We start from the raw sequence: 20,721 nt of genomic DNA, 5'->3' as shown, positions 1-20,721 counted from the left end.
GATTTATACTGGGACTGCTGCCATAATGTGGCTGCAGCTTCATTACAGTGATGTACAATGGCAAAGCTGTCAAACACCAGTAAAGCCTCCGGAAAATGATTTATACTGGGACTCATTACAGTGATGTACAATGGCAAAGCTGTCAAACACCAGTAAAGCCTCCAGAAAATGATTTATACTGGGACTGCTGCCATAATGTGGTGGCAGCTTCATTACAGTGATGTACAATGGCAAAGCTGTCAAACACCAGTAAAGCCTCCAGAAAATGATTTATACTGGGACTGCTGCCATAATGTGGATGCAGCTTCATTACAGTGATGTACAATGGCAAAGCTGTCAAACACCAGTAAAGCCACCAGAAAACGATTTATAATGGGACTGCTGCCATAATGTGGCTGCAACTTCATTACGGTGATGTAGAATGGCAAAGCTACTGGGACTGCTGCCATAATGTGGCTGCAGCTTCATTACAGTGATGTACAATGGCAAAGCTGTCAAACACCAGTAAAGCCTCAGGAAAATGATTTATAATGGGACTGCTGCCATAATGTGGCTGCAACTTAATTACAGTGATGTACAATGGCAAAGCTGTCAAACACCAGTAAGGCCTCCAGAAAATTATTTATACTGGGACTGCTGCCATAATGTGGTGGCAGCTTCATTACAGTGATGTACAATGGCAAAGCTGTCAAACACCAGTAAAGCCTCCGGAAAATGATTTATACTGGGACTCATTAAAGTGATGTACAATGGCAAAATTGTCAAACACAAGTAAAGCCTCAGGAAAATGATTTATAATAGGACAGCTGCCATAATGTAGTGGCAGCTTCATTACAGTGATGTACAATGGCAAAGCTGACAAACACCACTAAAGCCTCTAGAAAATGATTTATACTGGGACTGCTGCCATAATGTGGCTGCAGCTTCATTACAGTGATGTACAATGGCAAAGCTGTCAAACACCAGTAAAGCCTCCGGAAAATGATTTATACTGGGACTCATTAAAGTGATGTACAATGGCAAAGCTGTCAAACACCAGTAAAGCCTCTGGAAAATGATCTATACTGGGACTGCTGCCATAATATGGTGGCAGCTTCATTACAGTGATGTACAAAGGCAAAGCTGTCAAACACCAGTAAATCCTCAGGAAAATGAGTTACAATCGGACTGCTGCCATAATGTGGCTGCAGCTTCATAACAGTGATGTACAATGACAAAGTTGTCAAACACCAATAAAGCCTCCGGAAAATGTATTTGTACTGGGACTGCAGCCATAATGTGGCTGCAGTTTCATTGAAGTGATGTAAAATGGCAAAGCTGCCAAACACCAGTAAAGCCCCCGGAAAATGATTTATAATGGGACTGCTGCATAATGTGGCTGCAGCTTCATTACAGTGATGTACAATGGCAAAGCTGTCAAACACCAGTAAAGCCTCCAGAAAATGATTTATGCTGGGACTGCTGCCATAATGTGGCTGCAGCTTCATTACAGTGATGTACAATGGCAACGCTGTCAAACACCTGTAAAGCCTCCAGAAAATTATTTATACTGGGACTGCTACCATAATGTGGTGGCAGCTTCATTACAGTGATGTACAATGGCAAAGCTGTAAAACACCAGTAAAGCCTCCAGAAAATGATCTATACTGGGACTCATTAAAGTGATGTACAATGGCAAAGCTTTCAAACACCAGTAAAGCCTCCAGAAAATGATTTATACTAGGACTGCTGCCATAATGTGGTGGCAGCTCCATTACAGTGATGTACAATGGCAAAGCTGTCAAACACCAGGAAAGCCTTCAGAAAATGATTTATACTGGGACTGCTGCCATAATGTGGCTGCAGCTTCATAACAGTGATGTACAATGGCAAAGTTGTCAAACACCAGTAAAGCCTCCAGAAAATGATTTATAATTGGACTGCTGCCATAATGTGGCTGCAACTTCATTACGGTGATGTACAATGGCAAAGCTGTCAAACACCAGTAAGGCCTCCAGAAAATGATTTATACTGGGACTGCTGCCATAATGTGGCTGCAGCTTCATTACAGTGATGTACAATGGCAAGGCTGTCAAACACCAGTAAAGCCTCAGGAAAATGATTTATAATGGGACTGCTACCATAATGTGGCTGCAACTTCATTACGGTGATGTACAATGGCAAAGCTGTCAAACACCAGTAAGGCCTCCAGAAAATGATTTATACTGGGATTGCTGCCATAATGTGGCTGCAACTTCATTACGGTGATGTACAATGGCAAAGCTGTCAAACACCAGTAAAGCCTCCGAAAAATGATTTATACTGGGACTCATTAAAGTGATGTACAATGGCAAAGCTGTCACAAACCAGTAACGCCTCCAGAAAATGATTTATACTGGGACTCATTAAAGTGATGTACAAAGGCAAAGCTGTCAAACACCAGTAAAGTCTCCAGACAATGATTTATACTGGGACTGCTGCCATAATGTGGCTGCAGCTTCATTACAGTGATGTACAATGACAAAGCTGTCAAAAACCAGTAAAGCCTCCGGAAAATGATTTATACTGGGACTGCTGCCATAATGTGGCTGCAGCTTCATTACAGTGATGTACAAAGGCAAAGCTGTCAAACACCAGTAAAGCCTCAGGAAAATGATTTATAATGGGACAGCTGCCATAATGTAGTGGCAGCTTCATTACAGTGATGTACAATGGCAAAGCTGACAAACACCACTAAAGCCTCTAGAAAATGATTTATACTGGGACTGCTGCCATAATGTGGCTGCAGCTTCATTACAGTGATGTACAATGGCAAAGCTGTCAAACACCAGTAAAGCCTCCGGAAAATGATTTATACTGGGACTCATTAAAGTGATGTACAATGGCAAAGCTGTCAAACACCAGTAAAGCCTCTGGAAAATGATCTATACTGGGACTGCTGCCATAATATGGTGGCAGCTTCATTACAGTGATGTACAAAGGCAAAGCTGTCAAACACCAGTAAATCCTCAGGAAAATGAGTTACAATCGGACTGCTGCCATAATGTGGCTGCAGCTTCATTACAGTGATGTACAATGACAAAGTTGTCAAACACCAATAAAGCCTCCGGAAAATGTATTTGTACTGGGACTGCAGCCATAATGTGGCTGCAGTTTCATTGAAGTGATGTAAAATGGCAAAGCTGCCAAACACCAGTAAAGCCCCCGGAAAATGATTTATAATGGGACTGCTGCATAATGTGGCTGCAGCTTCATTACAGTGATGTACAATGGCAAAGCTGTCAAACACCAGTAAAGCCTCCAGAAAATGATTTATGCTGGGACTGCTGCCATAATGTGGCTGCAGCTTCATTACAGTGATGTACAATGGCAACGCTGTCAAACACCTGTAAAGCCTCCAGAAAATTATTTATACTGGGACTGCTACCATAATGTGGTGGCAGCTTCATTACAGTGATGTACAATGGCAAAGCTGTAAAACACCAGTAAAGCCTCCAGAAAATGATCTATACGGGGACTCATTAAAGTGATGTACAATGGCAAAGCTTTCAAACACCAGTAAAGCCTCCAGAAAATGATTTATACTAGGACTGCTGCCATAATGTGGTGGCAGCTCCATTACAGTGATGTACAATGGCAAAGCTGTCAAACACCAGGAAAGCCTTCAGAAAATGATTTATACTGGGACTGCTGCCATAATGTGGCTGCAGCTTCATAACAGTGATGTACAATGGCAAAGTTGTCAAACACCAGTAAAGCCTCCAGAAAATGATTTATAATTGGACTGCTGCCATAATGTGGCTGCAACTTCATTACGGTGATGTACAATGGCAAAGCTGTCAAACACCAGTAAGGCCTCCAGAAAATGATTTATACTGGGACTGCTGCCATAATGTGGCTGCAGCTTCATTACAGTGATGTACAATGGCAAGGCTGTCAAACACCAGTAAAGCCTCAGGAAAATGATTTATAATGGGACTGCTACCATAATGTGGCTGCAACTTCATTACGGTGATGTACAATGGCAAAGCTGTCAAACACCAATAAAGCCTCCGGAAAATGTATTTGTACTGGGACTGCAGCCATAATGTGGCTGCAGTTTCATTGAAGTGATGTAAAATGGCAAAGCTGCCAAACACCAGTAAAGCCCCCGGAAAATGATTTATAATGGGACTGCTGCATAATGTGGCTGCAGCTTCATTACAGTGATGTACAATGGCAAAGCTGTCAAACACCAGTAAAGCCTCCAGAAAATGATTTATGCTGGGACTGCTGCCATAATGTGGCTGCAGCTTCATTACAGTGATGTACAATGGCAACGCTGTCAAACACCTGTAAAGCCTCCAGAAAATTATTTATACTGGGACTGCTACCATAATGTGGTGGCAGCTTCATTACAGTGATGTACAATGGCAAAGCTGTAAAACACCAGTAAAGCCTCCAGAAAATGATCTATACTGGGACTCATTAAAGTGATGTACAATGGCAAAGCTTTCAAACACCAGTAAAGCCTCCAGAAAATGATTTATACTAGGACTGCTGCCATAATGTGGTGGCAGCTCCATTACAGTGATGTACAATGGCAAAGCTGTCAAACACCAGGAAAGCCTTCAGAAAATGATTTATACTGGGACTGCTGCCATAATGTGGCTGCAGCTTCATAACAGTGATGTACAATGGCAAAGTTGTCAGACACCAGTAAAGCCTCCAGAAAATGATTTATAATTGGACTGCTGCCATAATGTGGCTGCAACTTCATTACGGTGATGTACAATGGCAAAGCTGTCAAACACCAGTAAGGCCTCCAGAAAATGATTTATACTGGGACTGCTGCCATAATGTGGCTGCAGCTTCATTACAGTGATGTACAATGGCAAGGCTGTCAAACACCAGTAAAGCCTCAGGAAAATGATTTATAATGGGACTGCTACCATAATGTGGCTGCAACTTCATTACGGTGATGTACAATGGCAAAGCTGTCAAACACCAGTAAGGCCTCCAGAAAATGATTTATACTGGGATTGCTGCCATAATGTGGCTGCAACTTCATTACGGTGATGTACAATGGCAAAGCTGTCAAACACCAGTAAAGCCTCCGAAAAATGATTTATACTGGGACTCATTAAAGTGATGTACAATGGCAAAGCTGTCACAAACCAGTAACGCCTCCAGAAAATGATTTATACTGGGACTCATTAAAGTGATGTACAAAGGCAAAGCTGTCAAACACCAGTAAAGTCTCCAGACAATGATTTATACTGGGACTGCTGCCATAATGTGGCTGCAGCTTCATTACAGTGATGTACAATGACAAAGCTGTCAAAAACCAGTAAAGCCTCCGGAAAATGATTTATACTGGGACTGCTGCCATAATGTGGCTGCAGCTTCATTACAGTGATGTACAAAGGCAAAGCTGTCAAACACCAGTAAAGCCTCAGGAAAATGATTTATAATGGGACAGCTGCCATAATGTAGTGGCAGCTTCATTACAGTGATGTACAATGGCAAAGCTGACAAACACCACTAAAGCCTCTAGAAAATGATTTATACTGGGACTGCTGCCATAATGTGGCTGCAGCTTCATTACAGTGATGTACAATGGCAAAGCTGTCAAACACCAGTAAAGCCTCCGGAAAATGATTTATACTGGGACTCATTAAAGTGATGTACAATGGCAAAGCTGTCAAACACCAGTAAAGCCTCTGGAAAATGATCTATACTGGGACTGCTGCCATAATATGGTGGCAGCTTCATTACAGTGATGTACAAAGGCAAAGCTGTCAAACACCAGTAAATCCTCAGGAAAATGAGTTACAATCGGACTGCTGCCATAATGTGGCTGCAGCTTCATTACAGTGATGTACAATGACAAAGTTGTCAAACACCAATAAAGCCTCCGGAAAATGTATTTGTACTGGGACTGCAGCCATAATGTGGCTGCAGTTTCATTGAAGTGATGTAAAATGGCAAAGCTGCCAAACACCAGTAAAGCCCCCGGAAAATGATTTATAATGGGACTGCTGCATAATGTGGCTGCAGCTTCATTACAGTGATGTACAATGGCAAAGCTGTCAAACACCAGTAAAGCCTCCAGAAAATGATTTATGCTGGGACTGCTGCCATAATGTGGCTGCAGCTTCATTACAGTGATGTACAATGGCAACGCTGTCAAACACCTGTAAAGCCTCCAGAAAATTATTTATACTGGGACTGCTACCATAATGTGGTGGCAGCTTCATTACAGTGATGTACAATGGCAAAGCTGTAAAACACCAGTAAAGCCTCCAGAAAATGATCTATACTGGGACTCATTAAAGTGATGTACAATGGCAAAGCTTTCAAACACCAGTAAAGCCTCCAGAAAATGATTTATACTAGGACTGCTGCCATAATGTGGTGGCAGCTCCATTACAGTGATGTACAATGGCAAAGCTGTCAAACACCAGGAAAGCCTTCAGAAAATGATTTATACTGGGACTGCTGCCATAATGTGGCTGCAGCTTCATAACAGTGATGTACAATGGCAAAGTTGTCAAACACCAGTAAAGCCTCCAGAAAATGATTTATAATTGGACTGCTGCCATAATGTGGCTGCAACTTCATTACGGTGATGTACAATGGCAAAGCTGTCAAACACCAGTAAGGCCTCCAGAAAATGATTTATACTGGGACTGCTGCCATAATGTGGCTGCAGCTTCATTACAGTGATGTACAATGGCAAGGCTGTCAAACACCAGTAAAGCCTCAGGAAAATGATTTATAATGGGACTGCTACCATAATGTGGCTGCAACTTCATTACGGTGATGTACAATGGCAAAGCTGTCAAACACCAGTAAGGCCTCCAGAAAATGATTTATACTGGGATTGCTGCCATAATGTGGCTGCAACTTCATTACGGTGATGTACAATGGCAAAGCTGTCAAACACCAGTAAAGCCTCCGAAAAATGATTTATACTGGGACTCATTAAAGTGATGTACAATGGCAAAGCTGTCACAAACCAGTAACGCCTCCAGAAAATGATTTATACTGGGACTCATTAAAGTGATGTACAAAGGCAAAGCTGTCAAACACCAGTAAAGTCTCCAGACAATGATTTATACTGGGACTGCTGCCATAATGTGGCTGCAGCTTCATTACAGTGATGTACAATGACAAAGCTGTCAAAAACCAGTAAAGCCTCCGGAAAATGATTTATACTGGGACTGCTGCCATAATGTGGCTGCAGCTTCATTACAGTGATGTACAAAGGCAAAGCTGTCAAACACCAGTAAAGCCTCAGGAAAATGATTTATACTGGGACTCATTAAAGTGATGTACAATGGCAAAGCTGTCAAACACCAGTAAAGCCTCCAGAAAATTATTTATACTGGGACTCATTAAAGTGATGTACAATGGCAAAGCTGTCAAAAACCAGTAAAGCCTCCGGAAAAAGATTTATACATGGACTCATTAAAGTGATGTACAATGGCAAAGCTGTCAAACACCAGTAAATCCTCCGTTAAATGATTTATACTGGGACTCATTAAAGTGATGCACAATGGCAAAGCTGTCAAACACCAGTAAAGCCTCAGGAATATGATTTATACTGGGACTGCTGCATAATGTGGCTGCAGCTTCATTACAGTGATGTACAATGGCAAAGCTGTCAAACACCAGTAAAGCCTCCAATAAATGATTTATACTGGGACTGCTGCCATAATGTGGCTGCAGCTTCATTACAGTGATGTACAATGGCAAAGCTGTCAAACACCGGTAAAGCCTGCGGAAAATGATTTATACTGGGACTGCTGCCATAATGTGGCTGCAGCTTGATTACAGTGATGTCCAATGGCAAAGCTGTCAAACACCGGTAAAGCCTGCGGAAAATGATTTATACTGGGACTGCAGCCATAATGTGGCTGCAGCTTCATTACAGTGATGTACAATGGCAAAGCTGTCAAACACCAGTAAAGCCACCGGAAAATGATCTATACTGGGACTCATTAAAGTGATGTACAATGTCAAAGCTGTCAAACACCAGTAAAACCTCCGGAAAATGATTTATACTGGGACTGCTGCCATAATGTGGTGGCAGCTTCATTACAGTGATGTAAAATGGCAAAGCTGTCAAACACCAGTAAAGCCTCCAGAAAATGATTTATACTGGGACTGCTGCCATAATGTGGCTGCAGCTTCATTACAGTGATGTACAATGGCAAAGCTGTCAAACACCAGTAAAGCCTCAGGAAAATGATTTATAATGGGACTGCTGCCATAAGGTGGCTGCAACTTCATTATGGTGATGTACAATGGCAAAGCTGTCAAACACCAGTAAGGCCACCAGAAAATGATTTATACTGGGACTGCTGCCATAATGTGGTGGCAGGTTCATTACAGTGATGTACAATGGCAAAGCTGTCAAACACCAGTAAAGCCTCTGGAAAATGATTTATACTGGGACTCATTAAAGTGATGTACAATGGCAAAGCTGTCAAACACCAGTAAAGCATCAGGAAATTATTTATACTGGGATTGCTGCCATAATGTGGTTTTGCTTCATTACAGTGATGTACAATGACAAAGCTGTCAAACACCAGTAAAGCCCCCGGAAAATGATTTATACTGGGACTGCTGCCATAATGTGGCTGCAGCTTCATTACAGTGATGTACAATGACAAAGCTGTCAAACAGCAGTAAAGCCTCCGGAAAATGATTTATACTGGGACTCATTAAATGTCATGACCGCAGCCTCCAAGGAGTCAGGTTTAGCCCAACTGCCTCGGAAGCTGGGTCACAACTTCATTTCCAGGCACCCATCGGCTCCCATAGGGGCCTTATGGACCTTGTCCTGGCGCCAGTGGCGCCAGGCTCATAAAGGGACCCAGTCCCGGCACAGGACGTGCCGGGCTCATGATGTAAGGAATGGTGCTTGGGTGGACCTACCTGCTGCAGACCATGCTGCTCACTCACCTGCAGGATGAAATCCTCATCCATCCATGGCTGGAACTACTTTACCTTCTGGGTGTGGCCAGCACCACTCCCTGGGACTTGATACTGGAACTATTCTAGAAGCTGGGACTTCTTACCTGGGCGAGGCTTCTGTGGAAGGAGACACCTAAGCACTCCAGTAAGCTATTTAAACCACGTCCGAGCAGAGCAACGTGCTTCGCGTTATTCTGCAATAGCAGCAGGACGCTCACCGTGACAGCTCCAGATAATCTTCAACTTATGCATCTGGGGAAGAGAAATCCGCAATCTTACCTTCTGAAATACCATCTTCGTCTTCAGCAGCATCTGAAAAGGGAAAAGAACACCAGGTTAGCACGAGATAAAATCCAGCGCTGCACTTACCCAGTCCAACGGTGCATCTCAAGCCACAGGCTGCAGCTTTCCATTTTCCGGCAACCTGTGGAAGCAAAGACATTGGTTAGTAAACCTCCGTGAAACTTTCCTTACCTGCGCTGCATTCTTCTTGCCTCTGCCGACGCTGCTACTCGCATTTGCAAAACAAAAGGACATTGTTAAGAAATACAAAACTCCATCTATACGCACGTGTTTTGGGCAGCTCTCATCTTTCTCACTCCTCGGCGCATTCCTCGACATCCATTTTTCTACCCAGCTGCTTCTGCGACCTGAAAGAGGAAAAGAGACATTAAGAAGTGCTTTAAACTTCGAATTGACATTTTCTACTTACTTGCCTACAAAAGGAAAAGAGACATTAAGAAGTGCTTTTAACTTCGAATTGACATTTTCTACTTACTTGCCTGCAATACCTTCGCCATTCCATCGCTCTCCGGACCTCCATATTTAAGCAACCGCCGTTCGTGCTGCTAACAACGGCCTAGCTCCAAATCTTCATCCTCTGCAACCAAGAGGCTGGACAATTAACCAGTGAAGTAACTGGCTTCGGCGCCCCTGCACAGACGCAGGATGGAGAGCTCCGCTTTCACCTACATAAGGTGAGCACATTAGCCTACGAACTACTTGGGGAGTACCTGGTAGGGGAGGCAGCTTGCCTAGTCAGGCTTATATATCCATATTAACCCCTTGCTCTCATAATTGCAGACACCTCACCCTTCAGATCAAGATCTCAGTGAGGAAAGGGCCTTCCCAGGGTGGCATTCGAGGCCTGCGCGTGACCCTAGAAGACTCCGAGAACCCCCAGCCCAGACCTGCGCCTCCGAGGGATTCAGGTGAGCGTTACATTAAAGTGATGTACAATGGCAAAGCTGTCAAACACCAGTAAAGCCTCCAGAAAATGATTTATACTGGGACTCATTAAAGTGATGTACAATGGCAAAGCTGTCAAACACCAGTAAAGCCTCAGGAAAATGATTTAAACTGGGACTGCTGCATAATGTGGCTGCAGCTTCATTACAGTGATGTACAATGGCAAAGCTGTCAAACACCAGTAAAGCCTCAGGAAAATGATTTATACTGGGGCTGCTGCCATAATGTGGTGGCAGCTTAATTACAGTGATGTACAATGGCAAAGCTGTCAAACACCAGTAAAGCCTCAGGAAAATGATGTATACTGGGACTGCTGCCATAATGTGGTGGCAGCTTCATTACGGTGATGTACAATGGCAAAGCTTTCAAACACCAGTAAAGCCTCCAGAAAATTATTTATAATGGGACTGCTGCCATAATGTGGCTGCAGCTTCATTACAGTGATGTACAATGGCAAAGCTGTCAAACACCAGTAAAGCCTCAGGAAAATGAGTTACAATCGGACTGCTGCCATAATGTGGATGCAGCTTCATTACAGTGATGTACAATGACAAAGTTGTCAAACACCAGTAAAGCCTCCGGAAAATGTATTTGTACTGGGACTGCAGCCATAATGTGGCTGCAGTTTCATTGAAGTGATGTACAATGGCAAAGCTGCCAAACACCAGTAAAGCCTCCAGAAAATTATTTATACTGGGACTGCTGCCATAATGTGGTGGCAGCTTCATTACAGTGATGTACAATGGCAAAGCTGTCAAACACCAGTAAAGTCTCCAGAAAATTATTTATACTGGGACTGCTGCCATGATGTGGTGGCAGCTTCATTACAGTGATGTACAATGGCAAAGCTGTAAAACACCAGTAAAGCCTCAGGAAAATGAGTTACAATCGGACTGCTGCCATAATGTGGATGCAGCTTCATTACAGTGATGTACAATGACAAAGTTGTCAAACACCAGTAAAGCCTCCGGAAAATGTATTTGTACTGGGACTGCAGCCATAATGTGGCTGCAGTTTCATTGAAGTGATGTACAATGGCAAAGCTGCCAAACACCAGTAAAGCCTCCAGAAAATGATTTATACTGGGACTGCTGCCATAATGTGGCTGCATTTTCATTACAGTGATGTACAATGGCCAAGCTGTCAAACACCAGTAAAGCCTCCAGAAAATGATTTATACTGGGACTGCTGCCATAATGTGGCTGCATTTTCATTACAGTGATGTACAATGGCAAAGCTGTCAAACACCAGTAAAGCCTCAGGAAAATGATTTATAATGGGACTGCTGCCAAAATGTGGTGCAGTTTCATAAAAGTGATGTACAATGGCAAAGCTGTCAAACACCATTAAAGCCTCCAGAAAATGATTTATAGTGGGACTGCCGCCATAATGTGGCTGCAACTTCATTACGGTGATGTACAATGGCAAAGCTGTCAAACACCATTAAGGCCTCCAGAAAAAGGATTTATACTGGGACTGCTGCCATAATGTGGTGGCAGCTTCATTACAATGATGTACAATGGCAAAGCTGTCAAACACCAGTAAAGCCTCCGGAAAATGATTTATACTGGGACTCAGTAAAGTGATGTACAATGGCAAAGCTGTCAAACACCAGTAAAGCCTCAGGAAAATGATTTATAATGGGACTGCTGCATAATGTGGTGCAGTTTCATAAAAGTGATGTACAATGGCATAGCTGTCAAACACCAGTAAAGCCTCCGGAAAATGATTTATACTGGGACTCATTAAAGCGATGTACAATGGCAAAGCTGTCAAACACCAGTAAATCCTCCGGAAAATGATTTAAACTGGGACTGCTGCCATAATGTGGCTGCAGCTTCATGAATGTGATGTACATGGCAAAGCTGTCAAACACCAGTAAAGCCTCGGAGAATTATCTATTCTGGGACTCATTAAAGTGATGTACAATGCCAAAGCTGTCAAACACCAGTAAAGCCTCAGGAAAATGATTTATACTGGGACTGCTGCATAATGTGGCTACAGCTTCATTACAGTGATGTACAATGGCAAAGCTGTCAAACACCAGTAAAGCCTCAGGAAAATGATTTATACTGGGACTCATTAAAGTGATGTACAATGGCAAAGCTGTCAAACACCAGTAAAGCCTCAGGAAAATGATTTATACTGGGACTGCTGCATAATGTGGCTGCAGCTTCATTACAGTGATGTACAATGGAAAAGCTGTCAAACACCAGTAAAGCCTCCAGAACATGATTTATACAGGGACTGCTGCAATAATGTGGCTGCAGCTTCATTACAGTGATGTACAACGGCAAAGCTGTCAAACACCAGTAAAGCCTCCAGAAAATGATTTATACTGGGACTCATTAAAGTGATGTACAATGGCAAAGCTGTCAAACACCAGTAAAGCATCAGGAAATTATTTATACTGGGACTGCTGCCATAATGTGGTACAGCTTGATTACAGTGATGTACAATGACAAAGCTGTCAAACACCAGTAAAGCCTCCGGAAAATGATTTATACTGGGACTGCTGCCATAATGTGGCTGCAGCTTTATTACAGTGATGTACAATGACAAAGCTGTCAAACACCAGTAAAGCCTCCGGAAAATGATTTATACTGGGACTGCTGCCATAATGTGGCTGCAGCTTCATTACAGTGATTTACAATGGCAAAGCTGTCAAACACCAGTAAACCCTCAGGAAAATGATGTATACTAGGACTGCTGCCATAATGTGGCTGCAGCTTCATTACAGAGATTTACAATGGCAAAGCTGTCAAACACCAGTAAAGCCTCCAGAAATGATTTATACTGGGACTCATTAAAGTGATGTACAATGGCAAAGCTGTCAAACACGAGTAAAGCCTCCGGAAAATGATTTTTACTGGGACTCATTAAAGTGATGTACAATGGCAAAGCTGTCAAACACCAGTAAAGCCTCAATAAAATGATTTAAACTGGGACTGCTGCATAATGTGGCTGCAGCTTCATTACAGTGATGTACAATGGCAAAGCTGTCAAACACCAGTAAAGCCTCAGGAAAATGATTTATACTGGGGCTGCTGCCATAATGTGGTGGCAGCTTCATTACAGTGATGTACAATGGCAAAGCTGTCAAACACCAGTAAAGCCTCAGGAAAATGATTTATACTGGGACTGCAGCCATAATGTGGTGGCAGCTTCATTACAGTGATGTACAATGGCAAAGCTGTCAAACACCAGTAAAGCCTCCAGAAAATGATTTATAATGGGACTGCTGCCATATTGTGGCTGCAGCTTCATTACAGTGATGTACAATGGCAAAGCTGTCAAACACCAGTAAAGTCTCCAGAAAATTATTTGTACTGGGACTGCTGCCATAATGTGGTGGCAGCTTCATTACAGTGATGTACAATGGCAAAGCTGTCAAACACCAGTAAAGCCTCCGGAAAATTATTTATAATGGGACTGCTGCCAAAATGTGGTGCAGTTTCATAAAAGTGATGTACAATGGCAAAGCTGTCAAACACCAGTAAAGCCTCCAGAAAATGATTTATAGTGGGACTGCTGCCATAATGTGGTTGCAGTTTCATTACATTGATGTACAATGGTAAAGCTGTCAAACACCAGTAAAGCCTCCAGAAAATGATTTATACTGGGACTCATTAAAGTGATGTACAATGGCAAAGCTGTCAAACACCAGTAAAGCCTCCAGAAAATGATTTATAATGGGACTGCCGCCATAATGTGGCTGCAACTTCATTACGGTGATGTACAATGGCAAAGCTGTCAAACAGCAGTAAAGCCTCCAGAAAAAGGATTTATACTGGGACTGCAGCCATAATGTGGCTGCAGCTTCATTACAGTGATGTACAATGGCAAAGCTGTCAAACACCAGTAAAGTCTCCAGAAAATTATTTGTACTGGGACTGCTGCCATAATGTGGTGGCAGCTTCATTACAGTGATGTACAATGGCAAAGCTGTCAAACACCAGTAAAGCCTCCGGAAAATGATTTATAATGGGACTGCTGCCATATTGTGGCTGCAGCTTCATTACAGTGATGTACAATGGCAAAGCTGTCAAACACCAGTAAAGTCTCCAGAAAATTATTTGTACTGGGACTGCTGCCATAATGTGGTGGCAGCTTCATTACAGTGATGTACAATGGCAAAGCTGTCAAACACCAGTAAAGCCTCCGGAAAATGATTTATAATGGGACTGCTGCCAAAATGTGGTGCAGTTTCATAAAAGTGATGTACAATGGCAAAGCTGTCAAACACCAGTAAAGCCTCCAGAAAATGATTTATAGTGGGACTGCTGCCATAATGTGGTTGCAGTTTCATTACATTGATGTACAATGGTAAAGCTGTCAAACACCAGTAAAGCCTCCAGAAAATGATTTATACTGGGACTCATTAAAGTGATGTACAATGGCAAAGCTGTCAAACACCAGTAAAGCCTCCAGAAAATGATTTATACTGGGACTGCTGCCATAATGTGGTGGCAGCTTCATTACAGTGATGTACAATGGCACCGCTGTCAAACACCAGTAAAGCCTCCAGAAAATGATTTATAATGGGACTGCCGCCATAATGTGGCTGCAACTTCATTACGGTGATGTACAATGGCAAAGCTGTCAAACAGCAGTAAAGCCTCCAGAAAAAGGATTTATACTGGGACTGCTGCCATAATGTGGTGGCAGCTTCATTACAATGATGTACAATGGCAAAGCTGTCAAACACCAGTAAAGCCTCGGGAAAATGATTTATACTGGGACTCATTAAAGTGATGTACAATGGCAAAGCTGTCAAACACCAGTAAAGCCTCAGGAAAATGATTTATAATGGGACTGCTGCATAATGTGGTGCAGTTTCATAAAAGTGATGTACAATGGCATAGCTGTCAAACACCAGTAAAGCCTCCGGAAAATGATTTATACTGGGACTCATTAAAGTGATGTACAATGGCAAAGCTGTCAAACACCAGTAAAGCCTCCGGAAAATGATTTATACTGGGACTCATTAAAGTGTTGTACAATGGCAAAGCTGTCAAACACCAGTAAAGCCTCAGGAAAATGATGTATAATGGGACTGCTGCCATAACACCATCAAAGCCTCAAGAAAATGAGTTACACCAGGACTGCTCCCATAATGTGGGTACAGCTTCATGAAAGTGATGTACAATGGCAAAGCTGTCAAACACCAGTAAAGCCTCAGGAAAATGAGTTACTCTGGGACTGCGGACTTAATGTGGCTGCAGCTTCATTACAGTGATGTACAATGGCAAAGCTGTCAAACACCAGTAAAGCTTCAGGAAAATGATGTATACTAGGACTGCTGCCATAATGTGGCTGCAGCTTCATTACAGTGATGTACAATGGCAAAGCTGTCAAACACCAGTAAAGCCTCCGGAAAATGAATTTATACTGGGACTGCAGCCATAATGTGGCTGCAGCTTCATTGAAGTGATGTACAAGGGCAAAGCTGCCAAACAACAGTAAAGCCTTCGGAAAATGATTTATACTGGGACTGCAGCCATAATGTGGCTGCAGCTTCATTAAAGTGATGTACAATGGCAAAGCTGTCAAACACCAGTAAAGCCTCCGGAAAATGATTTATACTGGGACTGCAGCCATAACACCAGTAAAGCCTCGGGAAAATGAGTTACACTGGGACTGCTGCCATAATGTGGCTGCATCTTCATTACAGTGATGTACAATGGCAAAGCTGTCAAACACCAGTAAAGCCTCAGGAAAATGATGTATAATGGGACTGCTGCCATAATGTGGTGCAGTTTCATAAAAGTGATGTACAATGGCAAAGCTGTCAAACACTAGTAAAGCCTCCAGAAAATGATTTATAATGGGACTGCTGCCATAATGTGGCTGCAGCTTCATTACAGTGATGTACAATAGCAAAGCTGTCAAACACCAGTAAAGCCTCCAGAAAATTATTTATAATGGGACTGCTGCCATAACACCAGTAAAGCCTCAAGAAAATGAGTTACACCAGGACTGCTCCCATAATGTGGGTACAGCTTCAAGAAAGTGATGTACAATGGCAAAGCTGTCAAACACCAGTAAAGCCTTAGGAAAATGAGTTACACTGGGACTGCGGACTTAATGTGGGTGCAGCTTCATTACAGTGATGTACAATGGCAAAGCTGTCAAACACCAGTAAAGCCTCCGGAAAATGAATTTATACTGGGACTGCAGCCATAATGTGGCTGCAGCTTCATTGAAGTGATGTACAATGGCAAAGCTGCCAAACACCAGTAAAGCCTCCGGAAATTGATTTATACTGGGACTGCAGCCATAATGTGGCTGCAGCTTCATTAAAGTGATGTACAATGGCAAAGCTGCCAAACACCAGTAAAGCCTCCGGAAATTGATTTATACTGGGACTGCAGCCATAATGTGGCTGCAGCTTCATTAAAGTGATGTACAATGGCAAAGCTGTCAAACACCAGTAAAGCCTCCGGAAAATGATTTATACTGGGACTGCAGCCACAACACCAGTAAAGCTTCATGAAAATGAGTTACACCAGGACTGCTGCCATAATGTGGGTACAGCTTCATTAAAGTGATGTACAAAGGAAAAGCTGTCAAACACCAGTAAAGCCTCAATAAAATGAGTTACAGTGGGACTGCTGCCTTAATGTGGGTGCAGCTTCATAAAAGTGATGTACAATAGCAAAGCTGTCAAACACCAGTAAAGCCTCAGGAAAATGAGTTACACTGGGACAGCAGCCTTAATGTGGGTGCAGCTTCTTTAGAGTGATGTACAATGGCAAAGCTGTCAAACACCAGTGAAGCCTCCAGAAAATGATTTATACTGGGACTGCTGCCATAATGTGGCTGCAGCTTCATTACAGTGATGTACAGTTGCAATATCGACTTGTACTGTGGGTACAGCATTTATATCTTAATGCTGCCATGTGCTGTGGCAGCAGCATCATGACTGTGATATACAGCATATGCATTTCTGCAGTTTCAGAGAAGTGATTTACAGTCTGTTGTTATATGTGAAGATGTCCCACTTATTTCAGATCTTGTCACAATGATATTATATTATCATTAATCTTTTCTTAGCTTAAGCCCTCCCAGTTCTCAAACGATGCTGAAGGATGCCAAAAGGCAGTGCCACAATGAGTGCCAGCATCCTACCCTGTCAGCCTGCCTCATGTTCATTCATTCTTCCTCATCCTCCCTCCATCCTGGACTGGAAGAAAGGCAAGGAGGCAATTTAATACTAAAACATGCAATTGAGCAGCAGAAATGTGCTCCCAAAAAGTAAACCTGTTTAACAATTCCAAAATAGTAGCTGCAATACATTGATACATGTTAATAAAAGACACATGTCGCCCTCATTACGAGTCTGGTGGTAAGTGGTAAAAGTGGCAGGAAACCTGTTACTTCCACTTGTACCACTCTGCCGATTTACAGGTCACTGAGAGTCACAACTAATTCCACTGGTTAAGTCAGCCTGGTGTAATAACCAACAACTGACATTTTGCCAATAAGTGGTGCTATTAGCCTGAGTGGTAATTCCACCGGCGGCGGAATGGATGCTACCTGTGGTAATCCATGAGCACCTGTGAGCGAACCACCAAACCATAAGTGTAGCACATTCAGGGGTGGGTGCGCCCTGTGGGAACACATGAGCACCAGTGGCGGAGCCATAACACCTTAAGTGCAGCACATTGAGGGGTGGATGCGCCCTGTGGGAACACATGAGCACCTGTGGCGGAACCATAAAACCTTAAGTGCAGCACATTGAGGGGTGGATGCGCCCTGTGGGAACACATGAGCACCTGTGGCGGAACCATAAAACCTTAAGTGCAGCACATTGAGGGGTGGATGCGCCCTGTGGGAACACATGACCACCAGTGGCGGAGCCATAACACCTTAAGTGCAGCACATTGAGGGGTGGATGAGCCCTGTGGGAACACATGAGCACCTGTGGCGGAACCATAAAACCTTAAGTGCAGCACATTGAGGGGTGGATGAGCCCTGTGGAAACACATGAGCACCTGTGGCGGAGCCATAACACCTTAAGTGCAGCACATTGAGGGGTGGGTGCGCCCTGTGGGAACACATGAGCACCAGTGGCGGAGCCATAACACCTTAAGTGCGGCACATTGAGGGGTGGATGCGCCCTGTGGGAACACATGAGCACCTGTGGCGGAACCATAAAACCTTAAGTGCGGCACATTGAGGGGTGGATGAGCCCTGTGGAAACACATGAGCACCTGTGGCGGAGCCATAACACCTTAAGTGCGGCACATTGAGGGGTGGATGCGCCCTGTGGAAACACATGAGCACCTGTGGCGGAACCATAAAACCTTAAGTGCAGCACATTGAGGGGTGGATGCGCCCTGTGGGAACACATGAGCACCAGTAGCGGAGCCATAACACCTTAAGTGCAGCACATTGAGGGGTGGATGAGCCCTGTGGGAACACATGAGCACTTGTGGCGGAGCCATAACACCTTAAGTGCAGCACATTCAGGGGTGGATGAGCCCTGTGGGAACACATGAGCACCTGTGGCAGAGCCATGAAACCTGAAGTGCAGCACATTCAAGGGTGGGTGCACCCTGAGGGAACACATGAGCACGTGTGGCAAACCACAAAACCTTAAGTACAACACATTGAGGGGTGGATGCGCTCTGTCGGACTACTTGAGTACCTGTGGCGGAGCCATAACACCTTAAGTGCAGCACATTGAGGGGTGGATGAGCCCTGAAGGGGACACATGAGCACCTGTGGCAGAGCCATGAAACCTGAAGTGCAGCACATTCAAGGGTGGGTGCACCCTGAGGGAACACATGAGCACATGTGGCAAACCACAAAACCTTAAGTACAACACATTGAGGGGTGGATTGGCTCTGTGGGAACACTTGAGCACCTGTGGCGGAGCCATGAAACCTTAAGTGCAGCAGATTCAAGGGTGGGTGCACCCTGAGGGAACACATGAGCACGTGTGGCAAACCACAAAACCTTAAGTACAGCACATTGAGGGGTGGATGCACCCTGTGGGAACCCTTTAGCACCTGCAAGAGAACCCTAAAACCTTAAGTGCAGCACATTGAAGTGTGGGTGCACCCTGTGGGAACACATGAGCATCTGAGAGAGAACCATAACACCTTAAGTGCAGCACATTCAGGGGTGGATGCACCCTGTGGGAACACATGAGCACCTATGGTGGAGCCATAACACCTTAAGTGCAGCACATTCAGGGGTGGATGCACCATGTGGGAAAACATGAGCACCTTGGGCAGAGCCATAAAACCTTAAGTACAGCACATTGAGGGGTGGATGCGCCCTGTGGGAACACATGAGCACCAGTGGCGGAGCCATAACACCTTAAGTGCAGCACATTGAGGGGTGGATGAGCCCTGTGGGAACACATGAGCACATGTGGTGGAACCATAAAACCTTAAGTGCAGCACATTGAGAGGTGGGTGCACCCTGTGGGAACACATGAGCACCTGGGAGAGAACCATAACACCTTAAGTGCAGCACATTGAGGGGTGGGTGCACCCTGTGGGAACACATGAGCACCTGGGAGAGAACCATAACACCTTAAGTGCAGCACATTCAGGGGTGGATGAGCCCTGTGGGAACACATGAGCACCTGTGGCAGAGCCATGAAACCTGAAGTGCAGCACATTCAAGGGTGGGTGCACCCTGAGGGAACACATGAGCACGTGTGGCAAACCACAAAACCTTAAGTACAACACATTGAGGGGTGGATGCGCTCTGTCGGACTACTTGAGTACCTGTGGCGGAGCCATAACACCTTAAGTGCAGCACATTGAGGGGTGGATGAGCCCTGAAGGGGACACATGAGCACCTGTGGCAGAGCCATGAAACCTGAAGTGCAGCACATTCAAGGGTGGGTGCACCCTGAGGGAACACATGAGCACATGTGGCAAACCACAAAACCTTAAGTACAACACATTGAGGGGTGGATTCGCTCTGTGGGAACACTTGAGCACCTGTGGCGGAGCCATGAAACCTTAAGTGCAGCAGATTCAAGGGTAGGTGCACCCTGAGGGAACACATGAGCACGTGTGGCAAACCACAAAACCTTAAGTACAGCACATTGAGGGGTGGATGCACCCTGTGGGAACCCTTTAGCACCTGCAAGAGAACCCTAAAACCTTAAGTGCAGCACATTGAAGTGTGGGTGCACCCTGTGGGAACACATGAGCATCTGAGAGAGAACCATAACACCTTAAGTGCAGCACATTCAGGGGTGGATGCACCCTGTGGGAACACATGAGCACCTATGGTGGAGCCATAACACCTTAAGTGCAGCACATTCAGGGGTGGATGCACCATGTGGGAAAACATGAGCACCTTGGGCAGAGCCATAAAACCTTAAGTACAGCACATTGAGGGGTGGATGCGCCCTGTGGGAACACATGAGCACCAGTGGCGGAGCCATAACACCTTAAGTGCAGCACATTGAGGGGTGGATGAGCCCTGTGGGAACACATGAGCACGTGTGGCGGAACCATAAAACCTTAAGTGCAGCACATTGAGAGGTGGGTGCACCCT

Source organism: Ambystoma mexicanum, chromosome 7q, assembly GCF_040938575.1.
Source record: "Ambystoma mexicanum isolate Mex_15411 chromosome 7q, UKY_AmexF1_1, whole genome shotgun sequence".
NCBI lineage: Eukaryota > Metazoa > Chordata > Amphibia > Caudata > Ambystomatidae > Ambystoma > Ambystoma mexicanum.
The sequence above is the reverse complement of the archived record's forward strand: the minus strand, read 5'-3'. Positions refer to the sequence as shown.